The sequence below is a fragment of the Sinocyclocheilus grahami genome, unplaced genomic scaffold, assembly GCF_001515645.1.
Source record: "Sinocyclocheilus grahami isolate Dianchi unplaced genomic scaffold, SAMN03320097.WGS_v1.1 scaffold610.1, whole genome shotgun sequence".
Lineage (NCBI taxonomy): Eukaryota > Metazoa > Chordata > Actinopteri > Cypriniformes > Cyprinidae > Sinocyclocheilus > Sinocyclocheilus grahami.
In genome coordinates this window covers 500,969-513,401 of record NW_015505789.1, presented here as the reverse complement: position 1 = coordinate 513,401, position 12,433 = coordinate 500,969, and positions in this window count along the sequence as shown.

The window sequence follows — 12,433 nt, the reverse complement described above, 5'->3', positions numbered from 1 at the left end:
TCTACGCACACCTTGGCAATATAATCGCCATTGGCTAGTACATTTTTTTGTTTACTCGCCAGATTGATATACTATTTTACACAGACACACACACACACACACACGTTTACTTAGCTATCTAAATAGGGACATTACATAGACTTCTATTGTTTTATATACAGATAGTTATACACTTTTTAACCTAAACCCACCCCTACCCCTAACCCTCACAGAAAACTTTCTGCATTTTTACAATTTCAAATGTAAAAAACTTTATTACTTTACTTTTATAACAGTTTTACAAATGAGGACATCCACAAATTTAGGTTTTTGCCGATTTTTGTCAGGCTTTGCTCACTTTTGGGTACATATTTGTCCCCAAAATATGGTTAAGTAGGTACAAACACACACACACATGATTCCACCCAATCAGCTTATCTTTGTAAAATGGAACAGCTTCTTAAATAACTGAATGTGCACTCTTAAATTCAGCCAATTATAGCATTATATTATGATAATTAAGCACTATTTAATGATATAAATAGTGATTAGAACTAAAACTTGGTAACCATGAATGAATGCATATTTGTCATTTTAACTGAACTTAGGACTGGTGGTGGTGTTTAAGATATTGTTGGTCATAGGTAATAGTAATTATTATTAAAAGATACTACTACTATTATCTGCTGGGTTCATGAATATTAATCACGTTGTCAGCGTTCGCTGGAACGGATTTGCTGAAATCAAAACAGGAAAGGTAATAGATTAGCGGAGCTCTGGCAAGCAGAGACCGTGATAAAGATAACTCTCTGTAATGAGAGGAGGCCTGATGATGCTCACAATGGCCAAATATGTTCCTAAAGATCCTAGCAACTTAGAAAACACAAACCGAGCTCTGGAAACGAAAGCCTCAGCATGACGATTCTCTAAATCAAAAGGAGACTAATGATATCCCATGCTCAAGATACTGTGCAATGAGGCTCACAGAAAGCCTACTACTCGCAATGCTATCCTAGCGGTGCTTCGAGGAGGCCTCAGTAAGATACTGTAACTCTCTCCAGCGAGAGGAGGCCTAACAGCGCTTGCAGTATCCACCTAATCCACTTGGCAAACCTACTCTGGTTAAGAGCAACTAGGGTCTAACACAGATAGAAAGATGACAAAGCACCTAGCGCATGACCTTACCATAAGCATGGATTTCAGGAAAGGCACAAGCAGTCAGCACATGCTTTTACCCTAAACATGGATTTTTAGAGAAGGCACGAGGCAGTTAGCCATGCTCTTACCATAAACATGGACTTTAGAGAAGGCACGACGCAGTCAGTGCGTGCTCTTACTGTAAGCATGGATTTTAGAGAAGGCATTTACAAAGGAGCCTCATAGACAGCCTACAACTCACAATAGCCATCATAGCGGAGCTCTAAGGAGCGGAATCCTCAATAAAGATAACACTCTAAAGTCAGAGGAGGTCTAACAATAATCACAGTAAACAAGGAGGCTCACAAAGAGCCTAACAAATTAGGCCACTACCTAACTACAGCACTTTTCTCTCTGATTCCTCAAAATTAGACATAAAGTACAATAGTGTTATTTGAGTCAACAAGCGGAGCCAAAAAAGGAAATCTTCCTGTTTGACTCATCCGTGCTCTGCCTACAACCCCCACACTTAATCCCGTCTCACTGTAATGGCGGTTATGGGACCTGACCGTGGGGTGCAGGCACTCAACTCTCACCCCTCAAGAGAGAGTCAAGCCCAGGTGGAACCAATTACTGCGACTGCATTGTGAAAAGTGTGCATTTAACAATAGATTGTTCAAACAACAGATTTGCTTTTAAAAGAATCAAATTAGCAAATTAATTAATCTACTATCCCTTAGGAGAAAGCAGAAAGGAAGAAGTTCCTACCTGTCTCTTGTAGTCAGTCTAGTGAATGCATCATACCTAGCGCATCCATCATGCTTGTAGAGAAGACAGAATTCTACCCAAAAACATGTCCCACATTCCTTAAGAATAGGGACAGCGCGAACAGATCTTCATTGAGAAATCCTTTCAGTGCACTCATTCTGTTCCCTCAGGAGCTAGACACGCATACTCCTAAATGCTCATTGAGAAGATAGTATTCCACCCAAAAACATGTCCCACATCTCTCAAGAATAGGGCAAGAATAGCACTAATTCTGCTCCATCAGGAGCTAGACACACGTGCACCTAACTCATGTACAAACAAACGGTCTCTGGAAGAGGAGAAACCAAGGAGACCGTTTAGAAACCAAGATGGCGCCGCTGAGTTCGGATGCCGTCCAGGTCGCTCCACTTAGATTGTGCTTTTATTTACTTTTGTACTTTCTTTTGCTCTCTCTTTTTACACACATATCGTCTGCACTGATCACTTACGACAAAAGAACACTTTTGGACATTGGACACTGCAACACTAACCTGTTACACACACACGTTTACTTAGCTATCTAAATAGGGACATTACATAGACTTCTATTGTTTTATATACAGATAGTTATACACTTTTTAACCTAAACCCACCCCTACCCCTAACCCTCACAGAAAACTTTCTGCATTTTTACAATTTCAAATGTAAAAAACTTTATTACTTTACTTTTATAACAGTTTTACAAATGAGGACATCCACAAATTTAGGTTTTTGCCGATTTTTGTCAGGCTTTGCTCACTTTTGGGTACATATTTGTCCCCAAAATATGGTTAAGTAGGTACAAACACACACACACATGATTCCACCCAATCAGCTTATCTTTGTAAAATGGAACAGCTTCTTAAATAACTGAATGTGCACTCTTAAATTCAGCCAATTATAGCATTATATTATGATAATTAAGCACTATTTAATGATATAAATAGTGATTAGAACTAAAACTTGGTAACCATGAATGAATGCATATTTGTCATTTTAACTGAACTTAGGACTGGTGGTGGTGTTTAAGATATTGTTGGTCATAGGTAATAGTAATTATTATTAAAAGATACTACTACTATTATCTGCTGGGTTCATGAATATTAATCACGTTGTCGGCGTTCGCTGGAACGGATTTGCTGAAATCAAAACAGGAAAGGTAATAGATTAGCGGAGCTCTGGCAAGCAGAGACCGTGATAAAGATAACTCTCTGTAATGAGAGGAGGCCTGATGATGCTCACAATGGCCAAATATGTTCCTAAAGATCCTAGCAACTTAGAAAACACAAACCGAGCTCTGGAAACGAAAGCCTCAGCATGACGATTCTCTAAATCAAAAGGAGACTAATGATATCCCATGCTCAAGATACTGTGCAATGAGGCTCACAGAAAGCCTACTACTCGCAATGCTATCCTAGCGGTGCTTCGAGGAGGCCTCAGTAAGATACTGTAACTCTCTCCAGCGAGAGGAGGCCTAACAGCGCTTGCAGTATCCACCTAATCCACTTGGCAAACCTACTCTGGTTAAGAGCAACTAGGGTCTAACACAGATAGAAAGATGACAAAGCACCTAGCGCATGACCTTACCATAAGCATGGATTTCAGGAAAGGCACAAGCAGTCAGCACATGCTTTTACCCTAAACATGGATTTTTAGAGAAGGCACGAGGCAGTTAGCCATGCTCTTACCATAAACATGGACTTTAGAGAAGGCACGACGCAGTCAGTGCGTGCTCTTACTGTAAGCATGGATTTTAGAGAAGGCATTTACAAAGGAGCCTCATAGACAGCCTACAACTCACAATAGCCATCATAGCGGAGCTCTAAGGAGCGGAATCCTCAATAAAGATAACACTCTAAAGTCAGAGGAGGTCTAACAATAATCACAGTAAACAAGGAGGCTCACAAAGAGCCTAACAAATTAGGCCACTACCTAACTACAGCACTTTTCTCTCTGATTCCTCAAAATTAGACATAAAGTACAATAGTGTTATTTGAGTCAACAAGCGGAGCCAAAAAAGGAAATCTTCCTGTTTGACTCATCCGTGCTCTGCCTACAACCCCCACACTTAATCCCGTCTCACTGTAATGGCGGTTATGGGACCTGACCGTGGGGTGCAGGCACTCAACTCTCACCCCTCAAGAGAGAGTCAAGCCCAGGTGGAACCAATTACTGCGACTGCATTGTGAAAAGTGTGCATTTAACAATAGATTGTTCAAACAACAGATTTGCTTTTAAAAGAATCAAATTAGCAAATTAATTAATCTACTATCCCTTAGGAGAAAGCAGAAAGGAAGAAGTTCCTACCTGTCTCTTGTAGTCAGTCTAGTGAATGCATCATACCTAGCGCATCCATCATGCTTGTAGAGAAGACAGAATTCTACCCAAAAACATGTCCCACATTCCTTAAGAATAGGGACAGCGCGAACAGATCTTCATTGAGAAATCCTTTCAGTGCACTCATTCTGTTCCCTCAGGAGCTAGACACGCATACTCCTAAATGCTCATTGAGAAGATAGTATTCCACCCAAAAACATGTCCCACATCTCTCAAGAATAGGGCAAGAATAGCACTAATTCTGCTCCATCAGGAGCTAGACACACGTGCACCTAACTCATGTACAAACAAACGGTCTCTGGAAGAGGAGAAACCAAGGAGACCGTTTAGAAACCAAGATGGCGCCGCTGAGTTCGGATGCCGTCCAGGTCGCTCCACTTAGATTGTGCTTTTATTTACTTTTGTACTTTCTTTTGCTCTCTCTTTTTACACACATATCGTCTGCACTGATCACTTACGACAAAAGAACACTTTTGGACATTGGACACTGCAACACTAACCTGTTTCAGGACACTTTATCCTCCAACCCATCGTGGCCATCTGAGATTCTCCGGAACGCCGAGATGAACAATGGCCACTTGAATAACCCACCGTGGCGACGGATTAAGAAACACCGCGGGAAACGCGCTGGGATTCGCAACAGACTGAGGAAAAGACCACACAGCCCTCCTCTGCCGAGCATTGTGCTTGCCAATGTCCAATCCTTAGAGAATAAGTTTGACGATCTAAGAGCCAGGATAAGTTTCCAAATGGACATTAGGGACTGTAACATCCTTTGTTTGTCTGAAATATGGCTAACGACCTCGGTCCCGGACACTGCTGCAACACCATCTGATAACTTCTCTGTTTTAAGGATGGACAGAACAGCCGAGGCCGGTAAATCCAAAGGTGGTGGAGTGTGTTTCATGACTAACAAGAAATGGTGTGACCCCAGGAATATCTCCACTCTGTTGCGCTCCTGCTCGCCTCATCTGGAACATTTATCCATTATTTGCCGCCCATTCTATCTGCCCCGGGAGTTTACATCGATCATCGTTACTGCTGTTTACATTCCACCATAGGCAGACACCAGCTTGGCTTTGTCTAAGCTTCACAATGTGCTCAGTGGTTACATTAACAAACATCCTGACGCTGCTTTTATCATCGCGGAGGACTTTAACAAAGCCAACCTCAGGCAGGTCATGCCGAACATTTATCAACATATATCCTGTCCAACTAGAGGTCCGAATACACTGGATCATTGCTACTCTCAGTATAAGAATGCCTACAAAGCTCGCCCACTACCGGCTTTTGGCAAATCGGACCATGCCACCATTTTTCTCACACCAGAATATAAACAAAGGCTCGTTCAAGAACCCCTGGTGCAGAGAGTAGTGATGCGCTGGTCCTCTCACTCAGAAGATATTCTACAGGCGGCTCTTGATGACGTCGACTGGGACATGTTCCGAGTGAGTTCATCTGACATCAGCGTGTTCACGGATGCAGCATTAAGCTTTGTATACACGCTAACTGAACAAGCAACAGATACAAAAACTATAAGGACCTTCTCAAATCAAAAACCGTGGGTGGACAGAACAATCCGTGCTGCAGTAAACAAACGCACTGCTGCATACAACGCCAGTCTGTCGTCTGGGAATATGAGTGAGTACAAAACATCGTGCTATGATCTCCGACGGGTGGTAAGAGCCGCCAAACTCCGATACAGGGAACGAATAGAGTCTAATTTTCAGCTCAATGACACTCGACGCATGTGGCAGGTTACTTTACTTTTATAACAGTTTTACAAATGAGGACATCCACAAATTGAGTTTTTTGCCGATTTTGTCAGGCTTTGCTCACTTTTGGGTACATATTTGTCCCCAAAATATGGTTAAGTAGGTACAAACACACACACACATGATTCCACCCAATCAGCTTATCTTTGTAAAATGGAACAGCTTCTTAAATAACTGAATGTGCACTCTTAAATTCAGCCAATTATAGCATTATATTATGATAATTAAGCACTATTTAATGATATAAATAGTGATTAGAACTAAAACTTGGTAACCATGAATGAATGCATATTTGTCATTTTAACTGAACTTAGGACTGGTGGTGGTGTTTAAGATATTGTTGGTCATAGGTAATAGTAATTATTATTAAAAGATACTACTACTATTATCTGCTGGGTTCATGAATATTAATCACGTTGTCAGCGTTCGCTGGAACGGATTTGCTGAAATCAAAACAGGAAAGGTAATAGATTAGCGGAGCTCTGGCAAGCAGAGACCGTGATAAAGATAACTCTCTGTAATGAGAGGAGGCCTGATGATGCTCACAATGGCCAAATATGTTCCTAAAGATCCTAGCAACTTAGAAAACACAAACCGAGCTCTGGAAACGAAAGCCTCAGCATGACGATTCTCTAAATCAAAAGGAGACTAATGATATCCCATGCTCAAGATACTGTGCAATGAGGCTCACAGAAAGCCTACTACTCGCAATGCTATCCTAGCGGTGCTTCGAGGAGGCCTCAGTAAGATACTGTAACTCTCTCCAGCGAGAGGAGGCCTAACAGCGCTTGCAGTATCCACCTAATCCACTTGGCAAACCTACTCTGGTTAAGAGCAACTAGGGTCTAACACAGATAGAAAGATGACAAAGCACCTAGCGCATGACCTTACCATAAGCATGGATTTCAGGAAAGGCACAAGCAGTCAGCACATGCTTTTACCCTAAACATGGATTTTTAGAGAAGGCACGAGGCAGTTAGCCATGCTCTTACCATAAACATGGACTTTAGAGAAGGCACGACGCAGTCAGTGCGTGCTCTTACTGTAAGCATGGATTTTAGAGAAGGCATTTACAAAGGAGCCTCATAGACAGCCTACAACTCACAATAGCCATCATAGCGGAGCTCTAAGGAGCGGAATCCTCAATAAAGATAACACTCTAAAGTCAGAGGAGGTCTAACAATAATCACAGTAAACAAGGAGGCTCACAAAGAGCCTAACAAATTAGGCCACTACCTAACTACAGCACTTTTCTCTCTGATTCCTCAAAATTAGACATAAAGTACAATAGTGTTATTTGAGTCAACAAGCGGAGCCAAAAAAGGAAATCTTCCTGTTTGACTCATCCGTGCTCTGCCTACAACCCCCACACTTAATCCCGTCTCACTGTAATGGCGGTTATGGGACCTGACCGTGGGGTGCAGGCACTCAACTCTCACCCCTCAAGAGAGAGTCAAGCCCAGGTGGAACCAATTACTGCGACTGCATTGTGAAAAGTGTGCATTTAACAATAGATTGTTCAAACAACAGATTTGCTTTTAAAAGAATCAAATTAGCAAATTAATTAATCTACTATCCCTTAGGAGAAAGCAGAAAGGAAGAAGTTCCTACCTGTCTCTTGTAGTCAGTCTAGTGAATGCATCATACCTAGCGCATCCATCATGCTTGTAGAGAAGACAGAATTCTACCCAAAAACATGTCCCACATTCCTTAAGAATAGGGACAGCGCGAACAGATCTTCATTGAGAAATCCTTTCAGTGCACTCATTCTGTTCCCTCAGGAGCTAGACACGCATACTCCTAAATGCTCATTGAGAAGATAGTATTCCACCCAAAAACATGTCCCACATCTCTCAAGAATAGGGCAAGAATAGCACTAATTCTGCTCCATCAGGAGCTAGACACACGTGCACCTAACTCATGTACAAACAAACGGTCTCTGGAAGAGGAGAAACCAAGGAGACCGTTTAGAAACCAAGATGGCGCCGCTGAGTTCGGATGCCGTCCAGGTCGCTCCACTTAGATTGTGCTTTTATTTACTTTTGTACTTTCTTTTGCTCTCTCTTTTTACACACATATCATCTGTACTGATCACTTACGACAAAAGAACACTTTTGGACATTGGACACTGCAACACTAACCTGTTTCAGGACACTTTATCCTCCAACCCATCGTGGCCATCTGAGATTCTCCGGAACGCCGAGATGAACAATGGCCACTTGAATAACCCACCGTGGCGACGGATTAAGAAACACCGCGGGAAACGCGCTGGGATTCGCAACAGACTGAGGAAAAGACCACACAGCCCTCCTCTGCCGAGCATTGTGCTTGCCAATGTCCAATCCTTAGAGAATAAGTTTGACGATCTAAGAGCCAGGATAAGTTTCCAAATGGACATTAGGGACTGTAACATCCTTTGTTTGTCTGAAATATGGCTAACGACCTCGGTCCCGGACACTGCTGCAACACCATCTGATAACTTCTCTGTTTTAAGGATGGACAGAACAGCCGAGGCCGGTAAATCCAAAGGTGGTGGAGTGTGTTTCATGATTAACAAGACATGGTGTGACCCCAGGAATATCTCCACTCTGTTGCGCTCCTGCTCGCCTCATCTGGAACATTTATCCATTATTTGCCGCCCATTCTATCTGCCCCGGGAGTTTACATCGATCATCGTTACTGCTGTTTACATTCCACCATAGGCAGACACCAGCTTGGCTTTGTCTAAGCTTCACAATGTGCTCAGCGGTTACATTAACAAACATCCTGACGCTGCTTTTATCATCGCGGAGGACTTTAACAAAGCCAACCTCAGGCAGGTCATGCCGAACATTTATCAACATATATCCTGTCCAACTAGAGGTCCGAATACACTGGATCATTGCTACTCTCAGTATAAGAATGCCTACAAAGCTCGCCCACTACCGGCTTTTGGCAAATCGGACCATGCCACCATTTTTCTCACACCAGAATATAAACAAAGGCTCGTTCAAGAACCCCTGGTGCAGAGAGTAGTGATGCGCTGGTCCTCTCACTCAGAAGATATTCTACAGGCGGCTCTTGATGACGTCGACTGGGACATGTTCCGAGTGAGTTCATCTGACATCAGCGTGTTCACGGATGCAGCATTAAGCTTTGTATACACGCTAACTGAACAAGCAACAGATACAAAAACTATAAGGACCTTCTCAAATCAAAAACCGTGGGTGGACAGAACAATCCGTGCTGCAGTAAACAAACGCACTGCTGCATACAACGCCAGTCTGTCGTCTGGGAATATGAGTGAGTACAAAACATCGTGCTATGATCTCCGACGGGTGGTAAGAGCCGCCAAACTCTGATACAGGGAACGAATAGAGTCTCATTTTCAGCTCAATGACACTCGACGCATGTGGCAGGGACTGAGAACCATCTGTACCTTTGGAAATAAAACCTCTGCAGCTGTGAGAGCAGACCCATTGCTGGCTGACGAGTTAAACTCTTTCTACAGCCACTTTGAATGCAATCGAGGTAGCGCGACTCTGCCGATCAGTGCGTCAGGAAGCTGCAGACAGAGCAGCGATAATCATGTAATCACTGTGTCGGAGGACGAGGTTCGGAGGGCCCTAAAGCGAGTAAATGTCAGGAAAGCAGCAGGTCCTGATGGGATTTCTGTCCGTGTTCTGAGGTTCTATGCTGATCAGCTCACTGGTTTGTTTACATCCATCTTTAATGAGTCCCTTGCTACCTCGATGGTTCCCACCCCCTTTAAAAAATCTGTCATCATCCCTGTGCCTAAGAACAATAACCCCTCTTGCCTGAATGACTATCGTCCAGTTGCCCTCACATCAATAGTCATGAAGGTCTTTGAGAAATTTATAAAGAACAAAATTTTTTCCTCCATCCCTGATACTTTGGACTCTCTTCAGTTTGCCTATCGCCCCAACAGATCTACTGAAAATGCCATCTCTCACGTCACTCTTCCCTCATGCACATTGACAGCAGCAATGGGAACAATGTAAGGCTGCTAGTCCCCATCAAGCTAGCTTCTAAACTCATGGACCTTGGCCTGAATTCTTCACTCTGCAATTGGATTCTAGATTTCCTCACTGGTAGACCTCAAGTGGTGAAAGTAGACCAGTTCACCTCCAACTCCATCACCCTGAACGTGGGAGCTCCACAGGGCTGTGTCCTGAGTCCCCTGCTCTACTCTCTCTACACACCTGACTGCGTGTCTTCCCACAGCTCCACATCTATTATCAAATTTGCTAATGATGTGGTTCTGGGCTTCATTTCCAACAACAATGAGGCTGCATACTTGGATGAGGTAGAGAAACTCACATCATGGTGCCAGGACAATTTTCTCTCTATGATTGTGAGTAAAACTAAAGAACTGATTGTAGACTTCAGGAAGAGACTGTGGTATGGGAACAGCTCCAGTCAAGACTGCAAAGCCCTGCAGAGGGTTGTGCGCTCAGCTGAGCGCATCTCAGGGTCTGCGCTCCCCTCTCTACAGGACATCTACCTCAAACGCTGCAAAAGCAGAGCTGTTAAAATCAAGGACTCCAACCACCCTGGTAACTGTCTTTTCATTTTGCTGCCATCTGGTAAGTGCTTCCGTAGCCTGATGGCAAAAACCGAGAGACTTAGGAGAAGCTTCTTCCCCCAGGCCATCAGGCTCCTAAACTCAAACTCAGTCTCTTAACACCAACAAGACTTCACTTAATTATCAGTAAGACGCTTAATATACTGACATTGTCACTTGCACACAGCAATTTCTGTAATATTTTATCTATTTACTTTTTTACCCCTATTGCTGCTATGTAACTACCCTGTACAACCTGTTTGCACATTCTTCTCTTGTACATGAATATTTATTAAGTCTATAGTATACTGTCCTGCGCAGTTTATTTTATTCTTTTTGTTTTTTAATCTGACTTTTTCCATACCTATATTTATATATAATTTTCTTTCTTGTTTGTATTCTTTAATAATTGCACTGTCCATGGAGCGGACCTGACTTACATTTCACTGCTGGTTATATATTCTCTATATAACCATATATGTGAGAAATAAAAAAATTTAAATCTCTTGAATCTTGAAAGACAAGAAAGTGGATGACTCTTTAATACTCAAGGCTGCACCAGTTGTGACGTCATAGGCTGCCGCCTGCCGGTGTCAATTTCATTGTAGTGTTTAGACTCATGCTTCAGACACCGGCCAGAGGCATTCCCCCATAGTTCCCTCTAGGGGACGCAGCACAAGTTCCCATTCGAAAGGGAACAACACTGTCACACACACTCCAAAAACACTCCAGAAAGACCTCTGAAACTTTCTTGTGTATTTATTTTACAAAAGATTTTGGTTGTAAGCCCTCATCATTTCCCTTGCTTCATTTCTCGGTGATATTAGGCTGTGAGATCTCCCCCACTAGCCCCTGTCAATGGCAATCAGTCTGTGTTTGTCAGACCTCATTAGTCATGATCTAACAAACTTGTTTAATCAGTAGCCTTGTCACTTTGCTACAAAGAAACCCTGGAAACCAGCTAAGATGAAAGCAATTTACTTTGACACGAGGAAGATTGCAGGCTAATGCTAGATTTATTCCTGGTTCTTTTTGTAATGGTTCAGCAATTTTTTTAGAAGGGGCAACCAAATCAATTTCAAGACAAGTGCAAATGAAAGGTTTAGATTTGAAACAATTTTGTTACATATCATTTGCATTTTCAGCCAAGTCTTTACAACACACCAAATTACATTGGCAGCTCTGTTTTGGATGTGCTTTGAGTGCGATGTTGAACATTTAATCTGAAATTATTAATATTCAAAATGCAATCAAATTGTACCATTAAATGTCTTTGTGCTATACATACACATAGATAGATATTTTGGCTTATGCTGACCATTAAGTAACATTTTCCTTTGGCCTATTTCGATTAAATATGGTCTTTATAATTGTTTTCTTTTACTTTTGTATGAATATTTGAACTTTTGTATGCACTTTGTATGAATGTTTTGGCTTTTTTTATTTTCAGTTAATATTAAATCAAAATTTAAGGTTTGAACCAATCTTCTAGCCTGCAATCTTCTTTATATATATATATATATATATATATATATATTATTATTATTATTATTATTATTAAAAAATATTTTTTCTCTCTTTATACCAGGCAATTCCAAACCTTTTCAATATATTGATTATTTCCAAAAGATTTTTTTTATTAATTCAAAGCTAATCAAAACACCTAAACTATTATTTGTTTAAAAAGCAATTTATATATATACATACATGCTGTATATATATAAACTCAAAATCTAAATATTTGCACTAAAATTGCATTGCAATTAATTAGATTAAGCCAATTTTAATGGGCAAATGTGCTTATTTTTCATTAATTCAAAAGCAAAAAAACAATTCAAAGAAAAATAAACATATA